The sequence below is a fragment of the Temnothorax nylanderi genome, unplaced genomic scaffold (assembly GCF_030848795.1).
Source record: "Temnothorax nylanderi isolate EJ_2023f unplaced genomic scaffold, tnyl_v1.0 TNYL_tig0640_pilon, whole genome shotgun sequence".
Taxonomy (NCBI): Eukaryota; Metazoa; Arthropoda; class Insecta; order Hymenoptera; family Formicidae; genus Temnothorax; species Temnothorax nylanderi.
Window position 1 is genome coordinate 19,297 of NW_027249702.1, and position 13,334 is coordinate 32,630.

General features: G+C 34.6%; 3 long non-coding RNA genes and 1 pseudogene across 3 annotated transcripts; 1 reads left to right on the top strand and 3 right to left on the bottom strand.

Moving 5' to 3' along the window:
* Positions 1-155: 155 nt before the first annotated feature.
* On the bottom strand, positions 156-1,048 carry LOC139784525 (uncharacterized). Its single transcript, XR_011721597.1, has 5 exons — positions 1,034-1,048; positions 746-960; positions 565-654; positions 394-468; positions 156-259 (listed from the first exon to the last, which is right to left on the bottom strand). It is a non-coding gene; the product is annotated as an uncharacterized lncRNA (long non-coding RNA).
* Positions 1,049-1,179: 131 nt separating this feature from the next.
* LOC139784522 (uncharacterized) lies at positions 1,180-5,102 on the top strand (annotated as a pseudogene).
* Positions 5,103-5,582: 480 nt separating this feature from the next.
* On the bottom strand, positions 5,583-7,116 carry LOC139784523 (uncharacterized). The gene is made up of 3 exons (XR_011721595.1): positions 6,969-7,116; positions 6,704-6,783; positions 5,583-6,355 (listed from the first exon to the last, which is right to left on the bottom strand). It is a non-coding gene; the product is annotated as an uncharacterized lncRNA (long non-coding RNA).
* A 424-nt stretch (positions 7,117-7,540) lies between these two features.
* On the bottom strand, positions 7,541-9,855 carry LOC139784524 (uncharacterized). Its single transcript, XR_011721596.1, has 2 exons — positions 8,701-9,855; positions 7,541-8,584 (listed from the first exon to the last, which is right to left on the bottom strand). It is a non-coding gene; the product is annotated as an uncharacterized lncRNA (long non-coding RNA).
* Between the last annotated feature and the right edge of the window lie 3,479 nt (positions 9,856-13,334).

Consider the following 13,334-nt stretch of genomic DNA (forward strand, 5'->3'; position numbering starts at 1 on the left):
CCTCAGACGTTAACAGTCTGTGAATTACTTGTGCGTTTATCATTGTTTTCGTCACTTGCGCCTTGTAAAACTAAAAACATAAAAAATGAAAATATAAAACAACATGCAATAATCTCTTGTACAGTAATAAAGTTGTTAACACGCATGAAATCAATAAAATCATACCTAGCCTTCTTCTTGTGGAGATTGCATAAAATATGGTTCTATTTTAATTTCCATTGAAGTGTCGATCAAATTGGTCTCAAACTCGGGGAGAAAGCTAAAAAATATTTATTTGAAAAATTTTGCAATATGCAATAAAATATTTTTATGCCAGAAAGTTATTTGATGTTTACTAGGATATATATAATTTTTAAGTTGATATTTTATAATCAGACAATTAATTTTGTTTACCTTAGCTGCTCAGACTTAACAGTCTGTGAATTACTTTGTGTATTTACTATTTTTTCGTTACTTGCACTTGTAAAACTAAAAATATAAAAAAAATAGAAACATAAAACAACATGCAATAATCTCTTGTACGGTAATCAAGTTGTTAACACGCATAAAATCATAAAATCATACCTAGCATTTTCTTGTGGAGATTCCATAAAATATGGTTCTGCTTTAATTTCCATTGAAGCGTCGATCAAATTTCTCTCAAACTCGCTGAAGCTGTTAAAAAAGAATTACTTGTAAATATAATTTATTGCAATCTTCACATATTATAATAAGAAAACATTTTATATAATATAATAATACGCACCTGCTGTTTTCACTTATTATATTCTGTTGATTGCGCTCTTTATCAGCACTACTTTTTCCATCACCAGTATCTGCGTACCAGGTGGTAAATTTTCTGTTGGAATTGCATGATCATGAAGTGTACGTAATCTCTTAGGCGAGTAATTTTCGCAGTTCGCTAAATAAGCTGGGTTTGGTTTGTAACAGCTTGGTGTGAGTGGACAGAGCATATGCGAGCTACGAAAATGAATTTCAATAAAGTATTAAAAATGCCTCAATATTATAATTTATATGTATTCAAAATAAGTACCGTTTTTTAGGTTAACTTTATTTTTGTTGGCAGCTTGCATCCATTTTATACAGTTTCTTCGTTCTTTGGAAAAGAGAAAATTGAATATTTCTCTCTTTTGCATTTCCTGTTCTATTGCCTGTTGCCTCTGGCATTGTGCAAGGGGCTTAAAAGTCGTTCCATGTAGAGTCCTATAATCAGAGAAGCGACATTAGCGAACTCCTTTTGATTGGTCAACTGAGTCACGTGGTTTAGTCGCCATTTTGTGTACCAATGTAAGGCTCCATATACAACAGCGAGCTATGCAGTGCTACGTATATACATACAGAAGGAGACTTAGAAATTATAAGGTAAAATCTTATTTTACGTAATATGTAATATATGAATATTACTACGTTTACGCGAGCGTTACTTCTGTAGTAACTTATGATAATTCCTTCGCGTAAACGGGATTTTGTAGTAACTTACGATAATTTACTCCGCGTAAACGAGTGATATATCGTAAGTTACTACAGAAGTAACGCTCGCGTAAACGTAGTATATGTAATATTATTATATTATTATGGGTCCCTTTTTCCAATGTCAGTTAACATATTATAATAAACATTGAACAGATTTAATATAAGGTTAGTTTGTGTCTCTGCATTGTCATTACTTAATGTATATATGTTTGTTACCTAATTATTTACTTACATTAAAATCTTATAAGACTGTAATCATACTACTGTTTTTTTATATGCAGTTGAAATGGTCCGTACGTGTGTAGTAAAGGGCTGCAATGTTCGGGTGGGACAGGGAAAGCAGCTCTTTTGCTTTCCTAAAGATCCTGAAAGACGTTCTGTTTGGATGTCGAGGATTGGACAGACATTATGGTATCCTGGAGTCTCCAGCTACATTTGTGAGGTGAGATATTTTTATTACTCCTCGCATATGTGACATATTTACACATGATGCATTGATTAATTTTGGCACAATTTCAGAATCATTTTGATGCATCACAATGGGAAAAAGTACGTGCAGATGGGTCCAGAGTGCTACGATCTTCTGCAATACCTTTGGCTATAGAAAATAATGAAAACATCTCTCTTGCAATGCATGACCATCGATATGTTATTGACGTACATCAGCGTCATCCCTTTCGAGATCTCACTGCACAATTGAACCGCTTACCTCGTGATCATGGCTGTACCTCAATTCAATATGAGCCATCAAAATCCATTCAAGTTACAGAAAGCCAAGTAATAGCCAAAACAAATAACATTGTAATAGAAAGTGTGCCATATCAGGATAAAAACCAAGAGCTTTCTTTTACTTCTTCTCATGACCTCTCTGTTATGGACTTTCCAAAGGAAATTAGTCATGAACTTTCTGCACCTTGCATTGCAGACCATGGTACTGATGATTTCAACCGACTAACTATCTTGGCCGATATCTGTGCTGCTTCTGAACCCATTTATATACCTCCATCTACTGCAAGTCCATCATCAATAATAATTAAAGAATTACAAGATCAGCTGAAAAAACAAGAGGAAGAAATAAAAACCTTACAACATAACAATAAGCGTCTGACTACCATAGGAAAATAATAACAAAAAAATACCATACTGTTAAACCTATTTATGAAAAATATAAGTGTAGATTGTGGCGCTTAGAACAGAAGAATGCAAAGTCTCTCGACTTAACATCAAGGCTACGTGCTGACCAGATTGCATCTCTAAAAAGGCAGTCTATTCGTGGTCGATTTAATTGGAGTCCAGAAACTGTCAAGGATGCCCTTGTGTTTAAGATGAAATGGGGGTACTACAAATTTTTGTGATTTTGTGAATTATCTACCCATCTTTCCATCAGTTAGGACCCTACAAAGAACGGTAGAACATATTTGGTTTGAAAGTGGCATCTTAGATGAGGTCTTCGACATGCTCAAATGTGCAGTAAAAAATATGTCTGAAAATGAAAGAGATTGTATGATTGTTGCAGACGAAATGGCAATTAAAGCTGGATTAGTGTTTGATCCTTCAACTAAAAAAATGATAGGAAATTGCACCTTTCCTTCTCATGTTGGACCAGCTAAAAAGGTCCTTGTCATCATGTGTGGAGGAATTAGTAGACGATGGAAAGTTGCTGTGGCTTATTTTTTTACTGGGAAGGTAGGACCCAAAATAATGGATAAAAAGTCTAGCAGTGGCAGTGTCTTCAAGGATATAATACTGAAAGTCATAGACAAGTGTGAAAAAATAGGGCTGAAAGTTCACTCAATTACAACTGACATGGGGTGTGAAAATAGAGCCATGTGGAATATGTTTGGTATTGGTTGCACACGTGAATCTGATGCTGTAGTCAGCATACAGCATCCAGTTAGAGCAGAGGATAGATTTTACTTTATACCGGATCCAGTACACTTATTCAAAAATATCGTAACTATGCTTGAAAGCAACAAAATTATTTATCTTCCTTATGACTTTCTTGTTTCTGAGAAATTAACGGATCCAGTAGTTAATATCCAACATATAGATGATGTGTTAGAGTTCGAATTACAATTTGAAATAAAGATAGCTTACAGATTAAAAAAGACTAAGGTTCATTGTCGAAATTCATATGAAAAGATGAAAGTTGGAACGGCCCGGTCAGTCTTCAATCGACGAACCGAGATTGCGCTGAGAAAATATGCTGAACGTACTGGTAAAGACGCTTATAGGACCACTGCTTCTTTTATTAGATTAGTGAGCCATTGGTTTGATATAATGTCAAACAGATCATCGAAGCTGGCTCTTGGTCTGTTGAACAAGAAAGCATATGAAGAAACAATGGACCACATCAAGAAAACTGCTTATGTATTTCGTTTTATGATAGTAGGCACTGATGGGCACTGGAAGCCTTGTCAAACTGGCGTTATCATGGCATGCGCAAGCATCATTGGCTTGCAAGATTATTTTTGTACAAGCGTTGCTACAAGTTTATACTTACTGGTCGGTTTTGTCAGTGTAGTATTGAAAACCTTTTTCTGCCTTGAGAGTGAAACAACCCATTCCAAACCCTCTCCAAGTAAAACAAAATTTAAAGGTTTTGGTGCTGAGCCAGGTCTGCATTAATGCTAAGAATAGCAGCTACGACAATGATACTTATGATGAAGATGTTGAGGAATAACAATGGATTTTATGAAATTTTCTAGAAATATAGCTATAGCACGACGTGAAGAAATGTTATTGAAGAATTGATGGAATCATCTGCTTTAGTATTGCCTCAACTAAAAGATCATCACATAAACATATTAGATTCTTGGGAGTTGCAGATCCTATATGACATGGCAGGGTCAGTTATTCGTAGTATAAAAATAAGTAGCACGACAGTTTGTGATGTGTGTCTCAATTCCGTCCTATGGCAGGGGAGCGACCGCCATCCTTATTCCCTCGTAACTGAAATGAGAAATTACAAACACAAGAACCTCGTGGAAGTTTCCGATGAATGCTTTAAAGCAATCGCAAAATCAGAAATAACATTCAGAGAAATACGGCATGATTTGTGTGAAGCTAAAATTAACATGATAGATTTCTTAGTAAAGCAAATGGAATATGTATGGGATGGCTGCAATATTCCCACATGCCATTCTATTACACACAAAATTCTAAAGAAGTTTTTTACTATGAGGCTACGGACATATAGTATTAAACGCTGTGAAGATCTAGCACATCTTAATGGAAGGCGTTACGACAGCAAAACTATGGCTATGCATGCTTCTGTGAAGAAGGTGTTTTCATAAAAATAATGTAATTAAAGTTATGATCTCAATCAATTTCTTCATTATTGCTAAAACTTTGATTTTCTTTTTGTTATTATGTGATTTTAGCAATTCTTTTTTAATTAAGATTATTTTTTTTTATTGAGAAGACTGTTTTGCAGTGCTGTGATAGAAAAAAATTATATATTTTTGTGTTTAAGTTAGGCTTAGTACTGCATATATAACTGTGACAGGGTAATTATGTGTTAGGCTGTGCCTAGAGATTAAGTATTTGGTCTTGTACCGTCCATTAGCTGTATCAAAACAATTATAATTATATACTATAAAATATGAAATATATTTTGTTATTAATGACATGAGTATATAATTATTCATTGATATACGTAATCTTGCATACGTAAAGACAATATTAAATAATTTTTAAAATTAATTTTTTACTAATATTACTATATTATTATTACTAAAGTTTCTTACTATTATATCTACTAATAACAATAATATAGAATTATAATTTGCATATTTTGATTTTTATTAAAATTACTTTTGTTGGACCTTTATATTCAATAAGATTAACATTAGAAATGTGTTTCTTAACAATTCAAATAATATGTAAATGTTATTACTGTTAATAACAGCAATGTTATCTAATTAATATAAATATTAATACTTATACGTGTATTATATAATATTAATACTAATACTTATAGTGGGTCTTGGTGTATGGCTGTGCTGAGAACAATAGCGTACTTCCATTGCACTGTATATGTATGCATTGGCTGATAGTATATTTCTTTGAAATATTTTAGTTGCAAGATAGAAAATAAACAAAAGTCATTTAATAATTCACCAATTTTATTTCACAATAATAGTAAGAATTCTCTATAGTAAGAATTCACTTTACACTTATAAAAAAAGTTATCCACATAATAAGGTAATGTCATACAGATATTTGTTGCTGGTGATCTAAACACCAAAACCTCTAAAGGCTGATTTATAGAGGCCGTAACCGTTGATTTAAGCCGTAATCTTTAAGAAATTGACCAATCACAGTCGAATGTGAGAAGAATAATCGACTGTGATTGGTCAATTTCTTAAAGATTACATCTTAAATCAACGGTTATGGCCTCTATAAATCAGCCTTAAGATCAAAAACAGTAATGATTATATTTACATCATACGTTAAACACGTTATGTTAAACACGTAGGTATTTCATTCTGCATTCGATTCGCATACATCAAATATGTTTTTCATAAAATATATTTTACTCCTCATTCGATCTGTCTCATACAGAATTCTTTAATTCTATGAAGTTTCATGTTCTGCTTCAACTTTAAACACCTAATGATTCCGGATTTGACCATATATTCCCTCTGTAAAGCTTGCAACAACTCTAATTCTTCTGAGGATGAAAACTCAGAGTTGTGGCAATGTGCAAACACCTGATTCTGCATGGGATCGCACATTTTCTTTATAAAACGCTTCTCGTAACGCTTTGATTCTTCTAAGAGTAATGAATCAGAGTTGTGGCAGTATGATATCTCCAGTATTTCCTGAGCTGACTTTATTGTATAACTTTTAAAGGGATGTACATTCAGAAAACTGCAAACTGCAAGAAATCATATACCAAATTATATACTGATCATATATTAAAGCTGCATTTCGATATTTATTGCCAGCATTAAAATCAAGTTTACATCAATACACTATACATTTTCGGCACTGGCAGTGAATAATGGAATGCAACCTAAAGTGATCGAAACACAGGAAGGCTGAGATTTCATACATCCGACAACGACATTGTCGGACGTAAGCGATTGGCTGCGAAATAAAAAATTTCTCGAATTTCTAGAAATTTTCTATTCTGCAGCCAATCGCTACGTCCGACAATGTCATTGTCGGATAAATGAAATCTCAGCCGAATACTCCAAAATTTTTGCTGTGAATAAAAACTAACCTCGAAATTAGAATGCAGAATGTGTTTGCAAGGATTGAAACCGAGAACGTCTGCGAGAAACGATGAAAGTACTGGAAAATCTAGAAAAGAAAACAATTCATTTTGAGTTAGCTTTTACCCAACATAATCTAACCTCACAACCTTACATTATTTTCTCGAAACTACAAATTATTTTCACTTTCACGTTCAACGTAGATCAAATTCAATTGCACTATCGAACTATATTCAGACGATACACTCAGGAAAAACAAAGAAAATTACTTACAATTGCTGTTATGTGACTGCGTGCACCAAACTCCGTTTGTGACGTCAACAGCTGTTGCAAGCTCACATACACTTACTCTACACACTCACGGATCAGCTGCTAGGTACACAAGATGGCGGACAGAAGTCATGGTGGGGGTAAATGGCGCTTCTCTTACTATAGGACTCTAGTTCCATGGGGAGCCCGGCCCTTGAAAAATCGCACCGATCGAGCTGACTCTGATTGGTTGACCCCCTCTCCGTTACTTTTCCGAGATTCCGTTTTCCGAATTTCTGACTGCCATGTGACAGCACCCTTAAACCGAAACTCGGACCGATTTCTAGTATCGTGTACACAAGGCTTTACGAACCGAAAGTATAATAGGTTGTCGGAAACCACAGGGCAACGTGACGGAAACAGTTTCCGCTTAGAATTTTAATCCGATAAGTTGCCAATAATCTAGCGACATTTTAAGGAAACCGTTGCCGTTAAAAAAGGATTCCTCTGGAAGGAGTAGTGTTTAAAATGCACTAGCTCGCGCAGAAGCCAGGTCTTATGAGTTAATGAAGGAAGCCATAAAACAATACAAAATGGATGGTTCAGAGACTGTGCATTTGATTTAGTTCGTAATTCAATGTACTTACTCGCAGGAAAGTAGTAGTATAATAAACATAAAGAGAGATATTCAGATATCATACATAAAAGTACGCAGTATCAAAGATAATGAAAAAGAAATTATTAGTAAAGAAACAATCCTTTCTTTCGAAATGTTTTAAGAAACACGTTGGAATTCACCATTGTAAACTTATATCCAACAAAAGATTCTTTGGAAGAAAAGTATCACCTCTGAATAGTCATATATCGCTATTTGTAATTTAGTACAGTGTAGCTCAACTTAATCATATCAAAGAAAGAATCGTTTATATCAAACAAACATATGAAATATCATACAAGAGAATATTATTGCACAAATACATGAAATAATTATTGAAGTAATGCGTCAACCTTCTTTTATTCATAACATAATCCTCATTGGCATAATAATAATCAATATAGAATTTATCTATTGCTTCGTAAAGAGACTCTTTTGACGTGATTAAAGAATGAATAAAGACAAGATAAGTTGAATAACTTATTCTGACTAATAGGAATAATATGCCTTTGTTTATAGATTGACACATTAATTCTGAAGCAAAGAAACAATATGCAAAAGTAAGGATTCGCAGAATAGTTCGACTCAGATTACAATAAACTAATTATATCTTAATAACACAGAAAACGTTAGTTATAACGTGGCTCGAATGCTACGAACGCACATACAATATTGAATACAAGTAACGAGTGTAATTACACTTCTCGTTTATATCTTAATTAAGAACTATCGAAGGATACAAGAGCCAATGTAACGCAGAATTCAATGTATTGTGGACTATTAGAAAGTGATCTCGAAAGAATGTATTTAGAGATTTACAATAGTCGTTCGTTATTGAAATGGTTGCAACCACACAAAAGGAGAGAATGTAAAGGAATCTATACTGAGCTCAGTTTTCTCAATAATGAGTAATCAATCACGAAGAGTCGACTCATTTTTCTTAAGGATGAAGAAGCCTCTCTTTTAATTAGAGCTCTCGACTTATCTGTAACCAATGATCGGAGAGTTGAATAGACCATGCGGTCATCATCACGTTAGACGTAAATCTAACGCCGTCCCCGTTATGATCACTGATTAAATGAAATGAATGTAATTTGTTACCTTAACACTGTCATTAATCGGAATTACTTCCTCGTATGATTAGTCGGATTGACTAAGCTCAAAAAGAGCGCTCTCTCAATTTTAGAAAATGATCTTCCTTCATAATCGAGAGGACATTCCAGAACGTTTCGATTGCGTCGTAGTTTTCCGTCTCTCTCTCTTTCTCTGAAGATCGGTATAATAGCAGATTCTCGATGATCAATGTGATGCAGCTGTTCTCTCAACATATTAGAACTCGATAGAAATTAATTATCGGTTAATCTACGACTCGTTAATACTGTATGTACGTATTACAAAAGACGGTGAAGCTACAATGAACTTAACGGACGATCCGTCGTAGAAGACGTTCGGAACGAGAATGGCTGCTCGCCGTGCTGCCCGCACGAACACGCCCGTGCCCGCATGCGCATTGATACACGCTCGACCGTAAGCGGTCCCCGGGCCGCCACGCGGTCTTCGTCGCGCGCATTGATACATTATGACGCGTAAAGCGGTAGCTATAGCTATTACTATAGCCATCTATGAAAGCTCTTTCTTATTAAATATAAGTCCGATTCTATAAATACACAATCTCTGAACTGACCTTACTTTATCTTTAAACAAGTAGGTTATTCCCTTCTACAGAAATTTATTATACATATATATACAAGGTGTCCCAATATTGCCGATTACGGTTAATAAAGTGGATAAAAGATGAAATTCTCTGATGAAAATGTCTCACAAACTTTTCGATGTGATAGTAATTTAATTATGGTTATTTTTTTATTGAAGCATGGCCTCGATGGTACGTATGTACATTAAAATTCAGTGTGAGAATATTATTTTTACTAAATAACATTCGTTTATGTGGGAGTGTTGAGAAAGTAAACTCATTTTATTTAGTAGCATAATGTATGTATGTACATGCAATCAACAGTCGCTCTAGATCGATCAATCAATTGCATACTCTCTATGTCGATTCTCGATTCTTGTATAAGTTACACTAAATGGAATATATTTTTTATTCGCCATTAGTATATGAAGCACGCCGCATTATCTGATTTTTAACCCTGCATAAAATCCTGCACCATCACTTATCATTAGCACCCATAAGTGCTGGTCTACAATCTACAACCTTGCTTTAAAGGGTATTTAAGCTCTAAGCCGTAAGAAATTGACCAATCACAGTCGAATATTCTCCTCAAATTCCATTGTGATTGGTCAATTTCTTACGGCTTAAAGCTTAAATATCCTTTAAAGCAAGGTTGTAGACCAGCACTAAGTCCTGGGGTCCTATTATGGCCGTATCAGACTACGGATTGGGATTGAGATTGGATTGAAATTTTACCAATCAGAGCAAAGTTTACTAAACTTGAGATCAGTTTTCTCTGTTCTGATTGATTAATTTCAATCCAATCTCAATCCTAATCCGTAGTCTGATACGGGCTGTACGGTTCTTGAAACGAGGTGAAAATTACAAAAGTGAACATATTTTTACTAGATTTTGACCAATAAAATTATAGATATTCTAGTGAATTTCCTCACTTTTGTAATTTTTACCTCATTTCAAGAACCGTAAAGCACTTATTGTAGACCAGGGGGTCGATTACGGTTCTTGAAACGAGGTGAAAATTACAAAAGTGAGGAAATTCACTAGCGTATCTATGATTTCATTGGTTGAAATCTAGTAAATCTGTTCACTTTTGTAATTTTCACCTCGTTTCAAGAACCGTAATCGACTTCCTGGTCTACAATAAGTGCTTTAAGCCTTAAGCCGTAAGAAATTGATCAATCACAGTAGAATGTGAGGAGAATACTCGACTGCAGTGATTGGTCAATTTCTTAAGGCTTAGAGCTTAAATACGCTTAAGGCCATTGCACGTAACAAAGTTTTAGTCATAATCGTAAGGCCGTAAAAAAATAAACCAATCACACTCGATTATTCTTCGAGCTCAAGGAGAATAATTGACTGTGATTGGTCTATTTTCTTACGGCCTTACGATTATGACTAAAACTTTGTTACGTGCAATGGCCTTTAGGCCCGGTCTACAATGAGTTGTATGTCGGAGTCGGATGTCGCAACGTAGCCGATGATCCAATGAGAGAATTTCTTTTTCGGAAACGAATTTTCCTCATTGGATCATCGGCTACGTTCCGACATCCGACTCCGACATACGACTCATTGTAGACCGGGCCTAAGGCCCGGTCTACAATGGATGTCGTAACTGTCGTAAGTCGTGAGTCGTAAGAAATTGACCAATCACAGTCGAATTTGAGGAGAATAATCAACCAATGATTAGGGAGAATTTAGACCCGGTCTACAATGGATGTTTTAAGTCGTAAGTTGTAAGAATTGGCCAATCACAGTTCATTATTCTTCGACCGCAAGGAGAATAATGGACTGTGATTGGCCAATTCTTACGACTTACGACTTACAGCACCCATTGTAGATCGGGTCTTACACCTTGGCAGAATAGCAGAAAGCAGAAAAGCAGTAGCTAATCAGGACTTGCGCTGGCAGTAAGCATAAGTATATGCATACACAGTATGTACATTCTGCTTACTACCAGCGCAAGTCCTGATTGGCTACTGCTTTTCTGCTTTCTGCTAGTCTGCCAAGGTGTGAATTCTCCCTTAAAGCAAGGTTGTAGACCAGCACTAACGAGTTCTAAAATAGAAAAAGACTTTTATACATAGAATAATGAAAGGAATCAATTGTAAAAAAAATATTTTAAATAATTTGATTGTATTTTTTTTTGTAGATGCATTCAATTTTACAAAATTGCAAATGTAAAAATTAATATTATTATTCGATTTCTTTCATTATTCTACGTATAAAAGTATCAAGGTAAAGTCATCGAAAAATAAATACTTTATTTCATATTTTATATTAATATGACAAAATTTAAAATATCTCAGGAAATCCTTAACGAAAGAGAGCTTTATTACAGTGTTTTAAAAACGTCTTGACAAGGGCTGTAAGAATATGCAATAAAAAATAGGGGGTCCAATTTAAAAAATTCAAAGTGACCCTGACTTGACTTTAACAACTCCACCTAAGGTCAAACTGATAAGGTCAGTAATAGATCTTTTTAAACCCTACAACTTTTGTCTAAAATAAAAGGGTTTTTTTGTAAAATGTATAGTTTTCGTAAAATTAAGGGATTTCAACACTTTTGTATATATACTCTGTAAACATATACATATATTGTAAAGTTATAACATAAATATAATCATATATAATTTATCACTATTGTATTTGGATACCTACAAAATTATTTTAAATTTGTATTTGTATGAATTATTTTTCGTTTGCATTTTGTAGAAAAGCTATTGATCCGTCTTGACAACGTTTGATGATATGCTAGATCTAAGGCCGGCATTTACAATTTGATTTTAAGTTTAAGAAGATTATCTTAAATATAAGATTTATTTAGCTAATGAAATGGTTGTAAATAGCAACTTAAAATTTTTAATACAAGAACGGATTATTAATAATTAATGGATTATTATTTACTATTTTAAACAGCTTTCATTTACACAAATATAGTAAAAAATTATTATATTATATATATAATTTTATTATAGAATTATAGAATTATCATTTTGCAACGTTTCCGAAACATTAATGTCATCATTACAATAATGTATCTTATTGACATTTTGTTAATCTGCTATATCTCTCTACATCTACAATGTCTCTATGTTGCAATGTTGTCGCAATATAAAAAAGGAGCAATATATTTTATTCGCTATTGCATATTACATTGCTACTAATCAGCTATTACAAACACATTTATGCACGAAAGACGCGTTGAACTCCATAAAGTCCATGTATGACGGTATCGATCGAAAATTGTTTATGATCGCATCGGGGCGTGACTTTTATCTACGCGGGGTATTTTTTGAATCGTGGCGCGCCTGCGCATAAGCGTAAGCGCGACTGTGACGACGATCTATCTTCGTTTGATATTCTGTGCAACGAAGACAGAATGATGACAACGCTGTTGAATCGGACTGCAGCCTCGATCTTGCACGATGCGACGGCACATATACTGTGGAGTGTGGCGACGGCGGCCGATGACGTCATCGCCGCGCGCGGAACGGAGCTTGGAAGTGCGCGTCTGTATGTACATACATACGTACCGTCACAGGCGTGTTGTATGTATGTACGTACGTACGTATGTATGTATGTATGTATGTATGTATGTATGTTTGTATGTATGTATGTAACCAGATAGCAAGTTGCCCGCAGGTTGCTGTCAATTTGCTTAAAACTGCTCTGCTAAGTTGCCTTCAATATTGAGGAAAGCGGCTTCCGATTTTGCCTATTGGATTGCCGACTGTTATTGCCACCAAAACGGTTGCCAACAGATTGTGGCAACTTTTATGGCAATAAGTATGCTACGAGCTTTCCGCTTGTTTGCGTAAGGTAATCGTTGTCTGCATAATGCTTTTAAGTTGCTCTAAACGAAATTACTGTTGTCCGATGACAGCAATATGATGACAACTGAAGGGAAACTTATGCCAAACACTATTTCCTTTTTATGCCAAGAAATGCTTGGCTACCTGGGTATGTATGTATGTATGTATGTATGTATATATATATATAGGTACCTATATATATATATATATATATATGTGTGTGTGTGTGT